The following is a 16,629-nucleotide window of genomic DNA, read 5'->3' on the forward strand; positions in this document are numbered from 1 at the left end:
AAATGTGTAGACAAAGACAAGCAGATTCTGAAATTTACGTGGAAATGCTAAGAGCCAAGAACCACCCAATCTTAAAAAACAAAGTTAGAGACTTATACTACCACATATCAAGGCTTATGACGTTACATTAATTAATACAGTGATATCGACACAAGGATAACAACCAGACCAATAATACAGAAGAGTGTCCAGAAACAGATCCGCACTCACAGTCACCTGATTTATGAAAAAGTGCCACACAGCGCAGAGCGGCGAGGATGGTATTTTCAATAAATGGTGCTAGGTCTAATAGATACCTATACGGTAAAAAGTGAATCTTGACTCCTACAATCCATCTGCAATTTACTGTAAACCGTATACCTAAAATGTGAAAAGTAAAAACAAAATAAAACTTCTGTAAGGAAACATGGGAAAATATCTTCATACTCTAAGGCTAGGCATAGATTTCTTAAACAGGGCACAAAAATCAGTAATCATAAAGAAAAAGATTAAGTATATTTCATTAACATTAAGAATTACCATTCATCAAAAAAGACCATTAAAAGAATGAAAAGGCAAGACACAGAGTGGCAACAGATAAACTTGATTATACCTATATATATGTGTGTGTATATATATATCTCCCAGAAAGACTCATACCCAGAATAAAGAATTACAAACCAATAAAAAAAAAAGAATTACAAAAAAAAAAAGGGCACTTCATAAAATAGGACATAAAAATGGCCAATAAAAGATACTCAACCACAATCATCAGGAAACTGCAAAATAAAACCACACTGATGTATTACTGCACCTCTACCAGAACAGCAAAAATTTTAAAAACTGACAAGCATCAGCAAGGATATGGCAAACCTGGAGTGTGATTCCCTGTTGATGGGTACAACCACCTAGGGAAAATGTTCAACAATATCTAATACTAAAGTTTATTATTCACATACCTCTCAAACCAACCATTCCACTACTAGGTATAAACCCCAACCTAGCAATGTTCTCTTTCTTCATCTGTGACGGTATACTTGGTAAAAATTCTTTACCTGCACACTTAGGATTGTGCACTTTTTCTGCATATTATACTTCAATAAATCTTCTAAGATCTCCTTGACACAAGGTTCTCAGAGACTTTAAAGGAGCTTCTGTAAACTGAGGAAAGTTTACTAATAAAAGTAAAAAACAAAAAAATCTACTAACACATATCAGCCCAGAACAAAGGTAAAAACTATCAACAGATAATTTTCTTGATCTTCGTGAACCTGTGGATTTCCTTCTTTCAGCAAAGAAAGGAGCAGATTATTCTAAACTGTAACCCAATGAAAAGATATCTTTGCAAGAAAATGCTGCTTTTCGAGATCTCCTCTAACAGCAATAGATAGGAGGAAAGCGAAGGAACCATTCCCAAAGTTTTAGTTAACTCTTCGGTGAAAAGACGCCAAGTGAGCTGATCTAAGACGACCAACAGACAGACAGAAAGGAAGACACAAAGAAATCACAGCAACTCTAAAGCAAACACCAACACCACAATCCAACCTACCGGAAATTCTGTGGTTAATTTGAGGCTTGCCCCGCTAGTCATAAGGTGATTCAGTGATGGCTACGAGCGCTGCCCAAGTGCATCCTTGGGAGTCATCTAGTACACCTGGCTTACCCATCATCTACCTGGAGACACGACCTTGCGCAGAATCCCGGAGGCCAAATAAAGACGCCAACTTTGCAAGCAAGAGAGGTGCATGCAGTCGCGCCCCATCAGATCACCCAGAGGGACGGACTTCGGGCCTCGAGGGCGGGGGTGAAGGGTCAGTATCCCCCACAGGATTTATGAGGAAGCGCCCCTGAAACTGCCCCGTCCCTCTACCTCCCTGGGACTCCCCTGGCAGACCCGCTGGCAAGATTCCCCGCAGCGCCCACGGGAGGAGGGTCTCGGGCTGCGGCGGCCGCAGGGAACTTAGGCCCCGGCGGCGCCGGGCGCGCCCGCCCCGCTCGCGCCGCAAGTTTGCTGGCCGCCCCGACTCGTTGCGCCGCGGCCCCGCCGTGCACCCTGCGGAACCCGGGTCCGCGGCCCGCCCGGCCTCCCGGCCCGCCCGGCCTGGCGCGGCGCCCCTCACCTTGGAAACGTTGGGTGTACTCCGCCGTAAACATTAACTTCCCATCCAGCCGGCAGCCGCGCCGCCGCGTCTCAGCGCCTCGGCCCCGCGCCCGGCTCGGCGGGCCGCCTTCCGCGCCCCCTCGAGCGCCGCGCTCACTGAGCAGCTCAGGGCCGCTGACCGCTCTCGCCCACCGCTCCGGGCGCCGCCGCTGTCTCAGCACCACCCGACCCCTAGCCTGCCCGCCAGCCAGCTCCTCCGGGGTCCGGCCCGGCCGCGTCAGGAAAGCCCAGGGCGCAGGCGCAGCAGGGCCTTAAAGAGACCGGGCCGCCTCTACCGCATAATGGGTTTGAGCAGGTTAGGGGCCGGCCTGGCCGGCCGAGAAAAGGAGAAGCCGAAGGGATTGGACCGCGGGGCCCGGGGGCGGGGAAATCCCGCTGCCTCCTCCGCCACTCTTTCAAAGCCCCGGCCCTTGGCCGCGCTAATTGCTGACTTCCCCAGTCTCTTGAACCGCCCCTTGCGTGTAAGAGCTGCACAGGACACACCCCCTCCGGGGACCGAAGCGACCCCGCGCTCGGGGCTGCCGGCCTTGCGCTGCCGCACCGCCCACGCGCCTGTCTCCCAGGCCGCGGACAGGCACTGAGGTCGCGGAGGCTTCGAAAGGCCGCCTGGGCTCCCCCGGGAGGTAACCTAGGTCACTCTCCAAAACAGTAATCTGCGTGTAAATGACACTTGTCATTGCAAATCATTCTACGATCAGTGGTCTCGACGCGCTGGTTTTATGCAGAGTCCGGCAGAGGGCAGAACATGGGCACAAATATGTGAGGTCCAGCCGGGCAGCCCTCCAGCATCAACGAAGAAATTCTTAGAAGGAAAGTACTTAGTTTGGGACAGAATCAGCCTACTGATTCTGGTCCAAACCCAGGAAAAACAGGCAAGAAAAATAATAAAGACAATATAAATTACCTTCATTATACATTTTGAAGAGGCAAAATGATAGTAATCGTCAGCACCAAAAATATCCAAAATTATTTGCCTAGAAATTAGATAGCTCTGGTTATTTCCTAATTTATAAGACACAACCTCCAGAAGGGGTTCCACTGTAGTAATCATTTCAGAAAAAAGAACTCTGTTTTTTTAAACAAGATTAGGAAGTATCAGAAAACGGGAAGTAGAGCCATGACCTCCACCCTGCTATGAAACTTTGACATTTTACATGAGGCAAAATTTTGCATGATTTTAGAGCAAGCCATTATTTAAAGTTAATTTCAATTAACAATTTCATTGTAACTGAATCCATCTTATATAAGAAAGCTGAGACATCCTTGATAATTTACCTTTCTCTCCTATGTTCCATCTATCAGCAAATCCTGTTGATTTCACCTCCTAAATTTTCCTTGCATCTTCCATCCCCTCCATCACCACCCTAGTCCAAACTGCCTTTGCAGTTCGGAAGAGGGGCTTGTGAAGAAGACTACTAACCTAGTCTCTTTTTTTTTTTTTTTTTTTTTGAGGCAGATTAGCCCTGAGCTAACATCTGCTGCCAGTCCTCCTCTTTTTGCTGAGGAAGACTGGCCCTAAGCTAACATCTGTGCCCATCTTCCTCTACTTTATATGTGGGATGCCTGCCACAGCATGGCTTGCCAAGCAGTGCCGTATCCTCACCCAGGATCCAAACCAGGAAACCCTGGGGCTGCCAAAGTGGAACATGCGCACTTACAAGTTGCACCACCAGGAGGCCCTAACCTAATCTTTTTCATTGGTTTACCTACAGCCCTCTAGCCCCTCTCTAATCTCTTCTCCACACAAAAGGCTCTTGTGACCCTGCCACTTCCCAGTATAAACCACTTCAATAGCTTCCCATTCTCCTAGACAAAACCGCTTAACTAACCAAACCCTGCAGCACCAGGTGCCTTGCCCACCGCTCCGCTTTCTCTCACTGCTCAGACCTCTTTCTATCGTGCTTGCTCCCTTTGCTCCAGCCTCTCTGGCCTCTTCCAATCCCTCAAGTCTTCCTCCCTCCACCGAGCTTTTGCATATGCTTTGCTCTGCACCTGGAAAGCTCTTCCCACCCTCCTTCTTCTGACCTCAGCTCTAGTGTCTACCTCTGAGAAGCGCCTTCTGACCTCCCAACCTCAGTTGCTTCCTATCACATCCCACTGAAACTGATTGTATGATTATTCTGGTGAATTTGTTTCCCCCACTAGACTGTTAGATCCCTAAAGCCAGGAGCTTGCTTTTGTTCGGTTCATGGTTGTATTTCCATATGTGTTCAATACATACTTATTTAATCAATGAATGAGAATCATAGAATGCTAGAACTTGAAGTAGATGTGGCTTAAAGGTTACCTAAGTCATAGAAAGACGAAATGTCACAATTTGACATTTGGAGTAAGAGTCTAAAGAGAAACTCCAGTTATTTGAAAACTGATTTTATATTGTTTTAGCTGGGTTGTCACAAGATTCTTTGAGTAACCTTTAAAACTGAGCTCTCAAAGCACCTTGTATAAACTCCAAAATTAATAGTGACAGCTGTGGGATGGGCCCGCATGAAGCTAAGAAGATTGTTTGCTTCAAGAAAGGAAGATTGAGTGACTAGGGACAAGGCCAGGGACTGCCTACCCTTTTGTACCTTTTCAATTGCAAACCATGTGAATGTATTACCTGTTCAAAAATAAATAAATGACACAAGAGAGTGCATACTGTGTGACTCTATTTATTTGAAATTCTAGATAAGGCAAAACTAATCTGTGGTGACAAAAATCATAACTAGTTGCCTCTGGCAGGGGATTGACTGGGAAGGTACACGAGAGAAATTTATAGGTGATAAAAATGGTCTATATTTTGATAGGGGTGTGAGTTACACAGGTGTATTCATTTCATCAAAAATGTATAGTGGGGCTGGCCCTGTGGCCGAGTGGTTAAGTTCACTAGCTCTGCTTCAGCGGCCCAGGATTTCGCCTGTTCGGATCCTGGGCGGGGACCTAGCACTGCTCATCAAGCCATGCTGAGGCCGTGTCCCACATGCCGCAACTAGAAGGACCCACAGCTAAAAATATACACCTATGTACTAGGGGGATTTGGGGAGAAGAAGGAAAAATAAAATCTTAAAAAAAAATAGAGAGTTAACATTTCAATTAATGTAAATTTTACCTAAAAAATATAAAAATAAATGAAATTATTATAATTATTTTTTTTTCTGAGGAAGATTAGCCCTGAGCTAACATCTGTGCCAATCTTCCTCCACTCTATATGTGTGTCATCGCCACAGCATGGCTGATGAGTGGTGTAGGTCTGCGCCCAGGCTCCAAACCCACAAACCCAGGCTGCCAAAGTGGAGCACCCTGAACTTAACCATTATGCCACAGGTCCAGCCCCTGAAATGTTTTAAAATAGTAACACACGGTTATTATTTTTAAAATAAGCTGACACATGGTTGAGCACTGGCTGCGCACAGGTATTGGCTAAGAGCTGTCCATACGTTATTTCTTGTAATCCTCATACCATCCTCATGAAGTAGGTATTATTATTATAACCCCCTTGGGTATGAGAAAACTGAGACTTAGTAGATACCAAGTAACGTGCCCATGTTCATACAGTTGGAAAATAGTGGAGCAAGGCTTTGAACCCAGTCAGTCCAATGCCAGAAGCGGTTAAACACTAGAGTCTATGGCACTTTTCTAAAATCGTAATTTTTTGGCTTATGCATATTGCTTAGCCACTAGACCAAGAGCTTCACAATGACTGAAATCAGATTTTGTCTTAGGCTTCTCAGTAGCCCCAGCACTTTGCATAGTAGCTGTGCAATGTGTTTTGAATGAGTGATAAAGAGTGATTTTATCAGTACAAGTTATATATATAAATATATATTTACACATATATGTATTTCATATTTAAATATATCATTTTATATGTTATAATCGAAATAACACTGCTGTGCTAAGTGCCTGAGATGTATTATCTCAAAGGAGATCACGGGCCTGCGGAGAGAGGCTTGTACCATTAACTCTGACCCTCCAGCACTATCCCGGCCTTACCCCTTTCCTTCATTCACCCTGAGCACATCAGTTTATTTGATGAAAGAGCTTACACTTTAACTTTTCACTGAAATAGCTAAATCTAACCAGAGAAGTAGCTAATTGTAACCTCTCACAAGTGCTCGTGCACTTGCGTCAGTGAAATTCCACTGTGTGAATTTCACACCAACACCACCTCCGCTCCAGCTCTCACCACTCTGCTGCTCACACTCGGGAACCTCAAACTAGAGTGGAAGACAAAGGAAGCGTGGGCGCAGTGGGCAGTGACACCCTCCTTAGAGACAATTTAATTTGAGGTAAATTCATTAGCAATTCAAAGTGTTCTGTGTTCTAATGCTGCAGACCCTTAGCATTGATTTTGTCACTGTCTGGGAGAGGAACAAAAGGAAGATCTGAGTTTTATACCCTCTAAACCTCGCAAGGGTTAAACTCAGAACACTATGCTCTCAACTGCCAGGGGTGTTTTATAAATCAACCATGTGAGCCTCATTGCTCATAGAAACGAAAAGCTAAGGAGGCATTCCCTGAGAGGCAAAACTACCAGGGTACAGAAGAAGAACTCACCAGTGGAGCCAAACCCACTGGTGAACAACACCCTACTCTCACAATGAAACAGTGAAAGCCTATTTCACGAGGCTCATTTCCTTTCCACAACACGAATCCAAAAGGTGCTCAAGCACCAAAGCTGTGGCCTCTCCATTTATTGAGGTTATAAGAATGGCTTTAACCTCACCACTTCACCTCCACCACATTTCATTGTTTGCAAGACACACTATCTTAGGAAATAACATTGTTACGAGGGACACAATTTTTTTGGGGTGGGGGAAGAGTAGCCCTGAGTTAACACCTACCACCAATCCTCCTCTTTTTGCTGAGGAAGACTGGCCCTGAGCTAACATCTGTGCCCATCTTCCTCCACTTTATATGTGGGACGCCTGCCGTAGCATGGCTTGACAAGCAGTGCATAGGTCCGTGCCCAGGATCTGAACCGGTGAACCCAGGGCCACCAAAGCAGAACGTGTGAACTTAACCACTGTACCACCAGGCTGGCCCTGAGGCATGCAATTTTATTGCCATCTCTTGGCACTTGTGCACAGGTAGACACTAGATCTGCCATGGTCGTGGTAAAGAACCAGCTTTCTGACTCCAGAGTTTGGACATCATTTCCATATGCGATATTGGACATTCACACCATCAATCCAACAACGGCTTTTGAAACTGCACCACCAAAATGGGACATCACTAGGGTGGCGATTTCCACCACACCCACCAAGAGAAGTCCATTCTTTTCTTAACTTCTTAAAATATCTGTTTTAAAGCAAGATAAAATTTGGTACAACTAGAGTAGTAGTTCCACTTAAACTTTCCAGTTATCTGGGAACTAGTAACCTCTATATTAATGCAAAAGACTAAATTATGTGTGCTTGCCAATAGTATGCTTACCCTCTTTAAGCCCCAATCTTCTCATCCATAAACTGGAGATAATAATAATATCTACCTAAGCATCGAAGTGACAAATTAAATAATATATGTAAGGCACATAATAAGCATTCAACAAATGGGAGCTACTGCAATTGCTTTTATCCAAAGGCACAAAGCACCAACGTGCAAAAATAAAAAGATAGATTAAAAAGAGACCCTGAATTAGAAAAGTCCTGGCTCTACCACCTGCTAATTGTCTGGCCTTTATCTTTGCAATCTTCAGTTTCTTCATCATGCAAATAAGGATAAGAGTCGCCAATGATAGATGTGTTGAGAGATGTGTTGTTTCGTGTGAAAACGGTCTAATAACAGTAAAGTCAAGTACAAACTTTAGCTAGTGTTAATTAGCATTCCGCCCCCACCTCCACCAAAAAAAGATGAGGAAACGATGTTGGGAAGGTGTTGCTTTACAGTAAAGTTAATTTAGCTTTCATTAGGAACTGCACTCCTAAACATCTCGGGGAAGCAACCCCTGCTGAAATCATCACTGAGAGGCCACGCCACCATCAACATTGGCACCAAATAGAATTAGTGAACGAATAGTACTGTGATAACCAGTCATTTTCCTCAGCTAATCTTTTCTCCACATGAGAAAATTGAAGCCCTTTCAGACACACCAGGTCTCCTCTGAGAATGTACATTCAAAAAAGATAACCAGCAGCCAATTACAGCAAGGAGAGAAACAGTGTTGAATTACAAAAAGCCCATTACTAAAATTACTAAAATACCGACTTCTTATGGGTGTGGAATTAAACATAACGCTTCATAAAATCTTGTTCATCACTTGAATGGCCACAATACAATGAGATAACATTCTTAAAATAAAACTGAAGAAATGTTAACAAGCTGTTTCTATTTTGAAGATTAAGCAAAGGCTACAGATCCCAACTCAATAACAAAATATTTCCTGTTGCAGCAATTACGTTTCTGTAAGTTTTAATAAAAAATCCAACGTTGTTTTAGACATTTACCTGTTTCCCATTAGGGTTTCTAAAGGCAGCAGTCATTTTGGTGGTAACCATGATAAGCAGACAGGGAGTCTGGGGATTTGAATTGAATTTATAGCTGACTCATAGGGAGTGTTTACAAGGACATTGCCACTGGGATCCACCCATTAAACACCCTTTCAGTTCCATCCTATACATTTGTTAGTTGGTACCTTTAGGGGAAGGTGGGAATGTGGAGGACTAGGAATGCAGTAATAAGCTTTTTGGTCTCATGAATGCTAATTGTTTTAGTTTTTCTTGCACCTTTTCTTCCTTTCTCCCTCACTCCCTCCCTCCCTTTCTTTCTTCCTTTTTTCTGCCTTCCTTCAATGACTCGATTTGTCTCAGAACAACACCTGGATATTAACTGTTATTGTGTTTAAGGCATTGGCTAAAAGCTTCTATAAATTAGGTCGTTTCACCTCTTAGAATTTGACACTAGACAAAATTATTAATTTGGTCGGACTTAACTTTTTGGTTACTTTTTTACTCTTTAGCTGAAGTTTTGGAATACTGCAGGCTATTGTGTTCTGTTAATGGATATTGCATTTGTGTTACTATTAACTGTGTGCTATTAATTGAGAGTTTACTATGAAATACAGAAGCAAGTGACACACCTTGTGAGAGATATCTAAATAGAGAAAAATCCACTTCCTCTGTTCTCTTGAAAGATACCTGATATAATATGTTAGTTTTAAATGATTGCCTCTCTAACAATGACAGCTTATTTTTTAGAGTACCTACTGTGAGCTGGGCCATGGAAGTACTTTTCATCTATCATCTCACTTAATCTCTGCTATAACCCTATTGTTATCTTCATTTACAAGTGAACTCCAAGCAAATAACTAAGAATGCTTGATTTATTTACTCATTCATTCATTCACAAACATAGTAAGGGCATACAATCTTGTGAGGCACTTTCCTAAGAAGAAGGACAATAACTAACTAGTCAGGCTTCTGTCATGTGTAACCAAGAGTCCTGGCTAATACTGGGGTAGTCAGAGAAGTTTTCACAAAGTAAGTGGCATTTGAGGGAGATCTTAGTGAACAAGAATTCCATTCTTTCTGTTAGGGAATGAAGAGTGTGTAGGCGTATTTAGTCGATGTTTATTGAGCTCACTTTCTTTGGAATCTCACCTCTTGGGCTATCTTCTGTATGTGCATATCATTGTATATGCTGTATCATTGGGCTTCTGCTAGTTTATGCTGTAGTAACAAAAGCCCCAAAATCTTGGCAGCTTACACCAACAAAGATTTATTTTTCACTTACACTTCTTTCCATGGCAGGTTGAGACTGTGGCTCTGCTCCACACCGACTTCATTGTATCTTTTAGATAGTGACATATAATTCTTGGAGAATTGTTGAGGATGGCTTCATTATGTTCATTCATTCATTCAACAAATATTTATTCCACACCTGTTTCATGCTAGGCAAGATCTGATTTCCTAGAGCATATGTTGAAAATGAGAGATTAAACACATACAAAATAATAATAACAATAATGACTGTATTCACAAATAAAAGCTATAAAATTTAATTACTTCATTTAAATTAAACCAATACAAAATTTATTAGAACTAAAAATCTATTCAATTTGTAAATTTACCTTTCTTGTTTGTTGTTGCACGGAAAGCCCTGATAGTGGCTTCCCCACCTGACATTATCAATTCTGTATTAATGGGGGGGAGGGTGGAAAAGAATATTTTATCTTTGTTTGTAATTCAGTGTAAGTTCTGGGACAATATGCAGTTTACTACTCCTGGATACTAACATGCACTCATTTCAGCATTTAAGATTTTCATCTCTTGATGTGAACCTGAAACTATAAAGTAGAATTATATTATCTCCATCATATCAGCCTTTGAAGGGGCTTAACTTCCCTTTAAGTATGACCCAGAAAGTTTTCTCAATAATTAAGTATGCATAAGTGTAATTAAGTATAAAATAAGTATATGTAAGTGTAAGTATAAAATTCTTAATATAACATATTATACTCAACATAATTACATTTATTATAACTATAATGTAACTATCTCTTCTGGATTTTTATCTTAGATCTTCCCAAATCCACTCCACAAGAAAAACTCCTAATCTATCCAAAGCTGAATACATTGTACTAAAACAGAAGAGTATCAAAGAAAATATCTCAACAGCAGCTAGAGAGAAATGAATGGCAATTAGATGGACAGCAGGTTTAAGAGCAAAAAAGTAAGTTACAAGAGAGTGAAATAAGGTTGTTAAAAATGCTCAGACGAAATAATAGTTAATGTAGAATTATGCACCCATTCGAGAAGAACGGTGAAATGAAGATCTTTTGGGATAAATAAGAACTGAGAGTCTTTATCATGAGAGACCTGTTCTGAAGGCATTTCTAAAGGGAATGCTTTGGGGCAGTGCATCTCAGACTTTAATTGTATACACATCACGCAGGAGTTTTATTAGAATGCACATACTGATTCAGTGGATCTAGAGAGGGACCCTAAGAGTCTGCATTTCTCATAATTGCCCAGGTAATGCTAATGCTGCTGGTCTCAGACCGGAGGAGGAAAAGAGAGAAGAAAAATAATCCTAGCTGGAAGATGGGAGATGAACAAAGCGTGATGAGCAAAGATATAGGTAAGCATGCAGTTAAGTCTAAACAAATACCTGTATAACAATAAATATGGCTAAGGATTAAGAAAAGGATTAAACTGAAAATAATAGCATTTAGTTTGGGAAGGCAATGACCGGAGTTAAAGAGTTCAAAGATCCTTACATTGTTTGGGAGGAAATATATTAACTTTGGATTTTTTTACTTTTATATGTTTATTTTTTGTGAGGAAGATTGCCCCTGAGCTAATATGTGTTGCCAATCTTCCTCTTTTTGCTTGAGCAAGATTGTTGCTGAGCTAACATCTGTGCCAATCTTTCTCTGTTTTCTGTGGGATGCCACCACAGTGTGGCTTGATGAGCGGTGCTAGGTCCACGCCAGAGATCCGAACCCATGAACCCCAGGCCACTGAAAGGGAGCGCGTAAACTTAACCACTACGCCACCAGACCAGCCCCCGGACATTGTTAAGAATGCTTCAAGGGGCTGGCCTGGGGGCACAGCGGTTAAGTTGGCAGTTCCACTTCTCGGTGGCCTGGGGTTTGCCGGTTTGTATCCCAGGTGCCGACACGGCACCGCTTAGCAAAAGCCATGCTGTGGTAGGCGTCCCATGTATAAAATAGAGGAAGATAGGCATGGATGTTAGCTCAGGGCCAGTCTTCCTCAGCAAAAAGAATAAGATTGGCAGCAGTTAGCTCAGGGCTAATCTTCCTCAAAAAAAAAAAAAAAGGATGCTTCAAGGGTCACCACTAAAAGAATGGAAATAGAAGATGCAGTTTCCAAGCTAGTAAAGGGGAAAAAATGGAATATGACAACATACAAGATAACAACAGTTTTTTAAAAGCAATGTAAAAACAAAAGACAATAAGGAAAAAAAGCATAGGAAAACAGAAAAAAGAAAAAATAGAAAGTGGAAACAAGAAGAAATGGTAGGGGCTGGCCCAGTGGTGCAGCAGTTAAGTTCGCACGTTCGCTTCGGTGACCCGGGGTTCGCTGGTTTGGATCCTGGGTGTGAAGATGGCACCACTTGACACGCCATGCTGTGGTAGGTGTCTCACGTATAAAGTAGAGGAAGATGGGCACAGATGTTACCTCAGGGCCAGTCTTCCTCAGCAAAAAGAGCAGGATTGGCAACAGTTAGCTCAGGGCTAGTCTTCCTCAAAACAAAGCAAAAAAAAAAAAGAAGAAGAAATGTTAGTAATTTAATAAATGTAAATAGGTCGAACTAGCCTGTTAAAAACAGATTGGATTAGGGCCAGCTCAGTGGCCGAGTGGTTAAGTTCCCACGCTCCACTTTGGTGGCCCGGGGTTTCTCTGGTTTGGATCCTGGGCACGGACATGGCACTGCTCATCAGGCCATGCTGAGGCAGCGTCCCACGTAGCACAACCAGAGGCACTCACAACTAGAATATACAACTATGTACTAGGGGGCTTTGGGGAGAAGAAGAAAAAAAAATGATTGGCAACAGATGTTAGCTCAGGTGCCAATCTTTAAAAAAGAAAACATTAGATTATTCATAAAACAGAGATTATAGGATCTTCCTCTGTCATTACTACGATAATTTAGTGACATATGGGAAGTACTTTCCACTCAATAAATGTTACCTACCTCCCCTCACTTTGCCTCCTAAGCCCTTTCCACAAGATCTTCCAGATGTTATCATGTGCCACAATCTCTGCATCCCCCACGTCTTCCCAACACATTAATCCAGGTTTACATTACATTAGACTTTTTAATTTAATTTTATTTTTTTGGTAAGGAAGATTCACCCTGAGCTAACATCCATTGCCAATTGTCCTCTTTTTTTTTTTTTTTTTTTACTTGAGGAAGACTATCCCTGAGCTAACATCTGTGCCAATCTTCCTCTATTTTGTATTTTGGATGCCTCCACAGGATGGCTGATGAGTGGAGCAGGTCCATGCCCCAGATCCAAACCCGGGAACCCTGGCCTCCGAAGCAGAGTGCATGGAACTTTAATAATTCAGCCAGCTGCACATTAGACTTTTTAACATTTATTTTCCACTATTGATACATGAGAAATTTCAGCTTAAAAAGCAAAAATACATGAAGTACTACTAAATTTAAAAAAATAGATTGGATTAAAAAATAGTAATAAAATCCAAGTATAAACTATTTGCAAGACATATATCTAAAACACAAGAATATGGAAAAGTTTAAAGTAAAACAATAGAAAAAAGACATCATCAATGTTAATATTCTGGCTGTGATATACCATAGTTTCGCAAAACGCTATCTTTGGGAAGAACTGGGCAAAGTGTACGAGAGATTTCTCTTTATTATTTCTTACAACTGCATTTGAATGAACAATTATCCCAATAAAATTTTAACTAGAAAAAGTAGAAAAATCAGGCAAATATCAATTAAAAGATAACTGTGGTAAAAGTCTCAAATTTTAGTGTGCTCAGAATCACCTGGAGACTTTGTTAAAATACAGGTTGCTCCTACCCCAGAGTTTCTGGTTCAGTAGGTCAAGGGTGGTAGGTGTATTTCTAGCAGGTTCCCAGGCAGTGTTGATGTTGCTAGTTGGTAGATAATGCTTTGAGTAATCCTGGTATGATGTAACAAATTCTAAGTACTGTCACTCATTTTGGCAATCTTGTTTAAATATCTCTCCAATTTTTTTCTGAAGGAGTAGGAGGAAGTGGAGTATATTCAAGCAAATTCTGACAGCAAATCATTTCACCTGTAAATATTAAGAGAAAATTTAAACAAAGTAATTAACAACCTTGATTCATTACATAAAGATAGAAACCTATATCCAATAATTTGAGAATACTCATTCATCTCAAGCACACATGGAAGGTTTATAAAAATTGGCATAAAACACTTCTAAAAATTGGCCAGTTTTCAGACCATAAAGCATGTCTCAACAAGTTTCAAACAACTGATATTTTATGGAGTATTTTCTCTGACCAAAATGCAATTGTTAGAAGTTAATAAGAAAAATTTTATCTATTTATCTTTCTATCTTAAAGATAAAAAGATAGATAGGGAAGTCAGTTTTAATTCCCAGAGTTCTCAATATTTGAAAATAAACTTCTAAATAACTTATGTTTTCCAACAATAACTCCACACCATGGAAGTGTATGGGCAGCTAGCCGTCTATACTGTATAGGTGTAACGAATTGCAGAGTAAATTGTACTTATTGCTTGAGTTACAGTGAAAAAAAGCATGAAAGCTATTGGCCTAGTAAAACTCTTACACATGTATATCAGGAGGTAAGTTCAAGAAAGTTCGTAGAGTATTGTTAGTGATAGAAAAAATTGAAAACAAACCAAATATCCATTGACAGTTGAATGTATATGGTATATTAACTCAATGAGATATTACCTAATGGCGAAAATGAGTGAACTACACAACAACGTGGATGAACCCTAGAAACATAATATTGAGTTGCGGAAGCAACTTGCAGAAAGTGTCATAAGATGTGATACTATTTTTAGGAAGTTCTAAAAAGAACTAAGTAATACATTGTTTAAGGAAATATGCATACCCAACAAAACTATTAAATAGATATGAAAATGGTAACAACATTCAGGTTAGTGTTTTTCCCTCTAGGGAGAGAGGCTGGGGAATAAGACAGGAAGGGAGCGGTCCAGGTACATGCAAAAGCATTGATAATGTTTAGTGACCAGGTAAAGGTCTGGGTTCAAGGCCTTCTGTTTTATCATTGTTTCATTACATACAGATATGCTTTTTCTGAGCGAATATTACATACTAAAAAAAAATTAAGAAAAGAAAACTCTGATTTAGTAAACAAGAAGTAAAACTATAAAAATTCCAATTTTAGGGAATAAAAATACTCAGTGACTTTTCATTCTATTTCAGAGAAAATCCCAGAGCACAAGGACTCAAGGACTGGGATCCTCCAGCGTTTGGACTTGCCCATTGTTCCTCTCCAGGAGAATGTCTCTAACTCTCAGTCACTCAGAGCCTGAGAAATATGCATAGGTCCCATCCTGGACAATGCAAGCAATTTAGCACAGTTTTTGCTGACCAAGACCTCTTCTCTCCCACTCCTAAAGAATTTCTTCACGTCTGCTTGCCTCTCATCATTTCCAAAGTGTTCTGGTGCTTAGGGTGGGAAAAGAGTGGTTTAAACTTTACTGGCTAAGTCTCTCTGCATCCCTCCAGCCATACATCCTTCTTTTTATTTTTTTTATCTGATTACAGAAATGTTACACATTAATTGTATAAAATGTGATTACAGAAAAGCACAGAGATTAAGATCACTTGTAATCTCATCACCAAATGATAATCACCATTGATTTTTTGGCCTATTCCCTTTCTGTCTCATTTCTAAGTATATGAACGCCTATTGTTTATAAAAATGAGATCATACTTACAGATACATTTAAAGCCATGAAATTGAACTAAGGGAATGAGGATAGATGTTAAAGAGGAGAGGCTCAAAGACTGAGTCTTAGCTGTGGCGGAGTTAGTGATGGGGGAAGAGGAACTAACAAAAGAGACTGAGAAAGAGCAGCCAGTGAAGTGGAAGAGAAGCCAGGGGAGTGTAGTATCTGGGAAACCAAGGAAAAAAAGGATTTCAAGAATACTGTCAGAATACAAGAGAAATGACCTTTGGGTTTAGTAATATGGAAATTGTTGGTGACCATGAGCTGTTTCCATGAAACAGTGTGGGCAAAAGCCTGACTGGAGTGGGTCTAAGAAAAAATAAGAAGAAAGAAAATGGAATCAGAGAAGCAGAAAAATCTTTGAAAAGCTTTTGCTGTAAAGAAAAGGTGAAACATGGAGGAGCAGTTGTAAGAAAGTGGTTTTTGTTTGTTTTTAAAGCAAGATAAATAACATCATGTTTGGATCCTGATGGGAAAGATGTACGAGAGAGGGGAAATTGACGGCGCAGGAGAGAAGTGGGGAGAATTGCTGGAGTGACATTGCAGACAAGGTGAGAAGGGATGAGATCCAGCATCGGAGTGGAAGAGCTAGCCTCAGATGGAATCATGGACAATTCATCCACTGTTACAAGAGGGAAGGCGGGGTATATGCACACAATAACGTAGAGATGGGTAGTTATGCTGAGACTTTGTGAAAATTCTTTTCTGATTGTGTCCGTAATTTCTCAGTGAAATTAGGAAAAACATCATAATCTGAGAGTGAGGGTGGAGAAAATGTTGGCAGTTTAAGAAGCCAGGAGAAGGCATGAAATAGCTGTCGAGGATAGTGAAGAAATAAATTCACTAGAGAAATATAGTATGATTGCCAGGCATCATCAATGACCTACTTGAAGTTCATGGTCACAGATTTAAAATGAGAGCGGTCAGCATGGTTGTGGGTTTTATCCCAGACACATTGAGCCACCTGGATGTAGACACAGAGTAGGCAGAGATACAAATGAGATGAAAACTCAGACTTTGGTCAAATGAACAACCTTTTTTTCTAGGATTTTACAGCTGCATTCTTTTTTTTTTTT

The 16,629-nt window shown here is 40.9% G+C and overlaps 1 protein-coding gene across 6 annotated transcripts in view; it reads right to left on the minus strand.

Moving 5' to 3' along the window:
* Positions 1–2,396, minus strand: part of EVI5 (ecotropic viral integration site 5) — a 211,560-nt gene extending 209,164 nt beyond the window's left edge. For 5 of the 6 annotated variants that reach the window (XM_046645597.1, XM_046645596.1, XM_046645595.1 and 2 more), the window contains exon 1: positions 2,100–2,396. The gene's annotated coding sequence lies outside the window, so the exon portion shown is untranslated. Of the gene's footprint in view, positions 1–302; positions 361–2,099 lie in introns of all 6 variants that reach the window. The other variant, XM_046645593.1, reaches the window with a different exon arrangement.
* Between the last annotated feature and the right edge of the window lie 14,233 nt (positions 2,397–16,629).

The sequence above is a fragment of the Equus quagga genome, chromosome 18, assembly GCF_021613505.1.
Source record: "Equus quagga isolate Etosha38 chromosome 18, UCLA_HA_Equagga_1.0, whole genome shotgun sequence".
Classification (NCBI taxonomy): domain Eukaryota; kingdom Metazoa; phylum Chordata; class Mammalia; order Perissodactyla; family Equidae; genus Equus; species Equus quagga.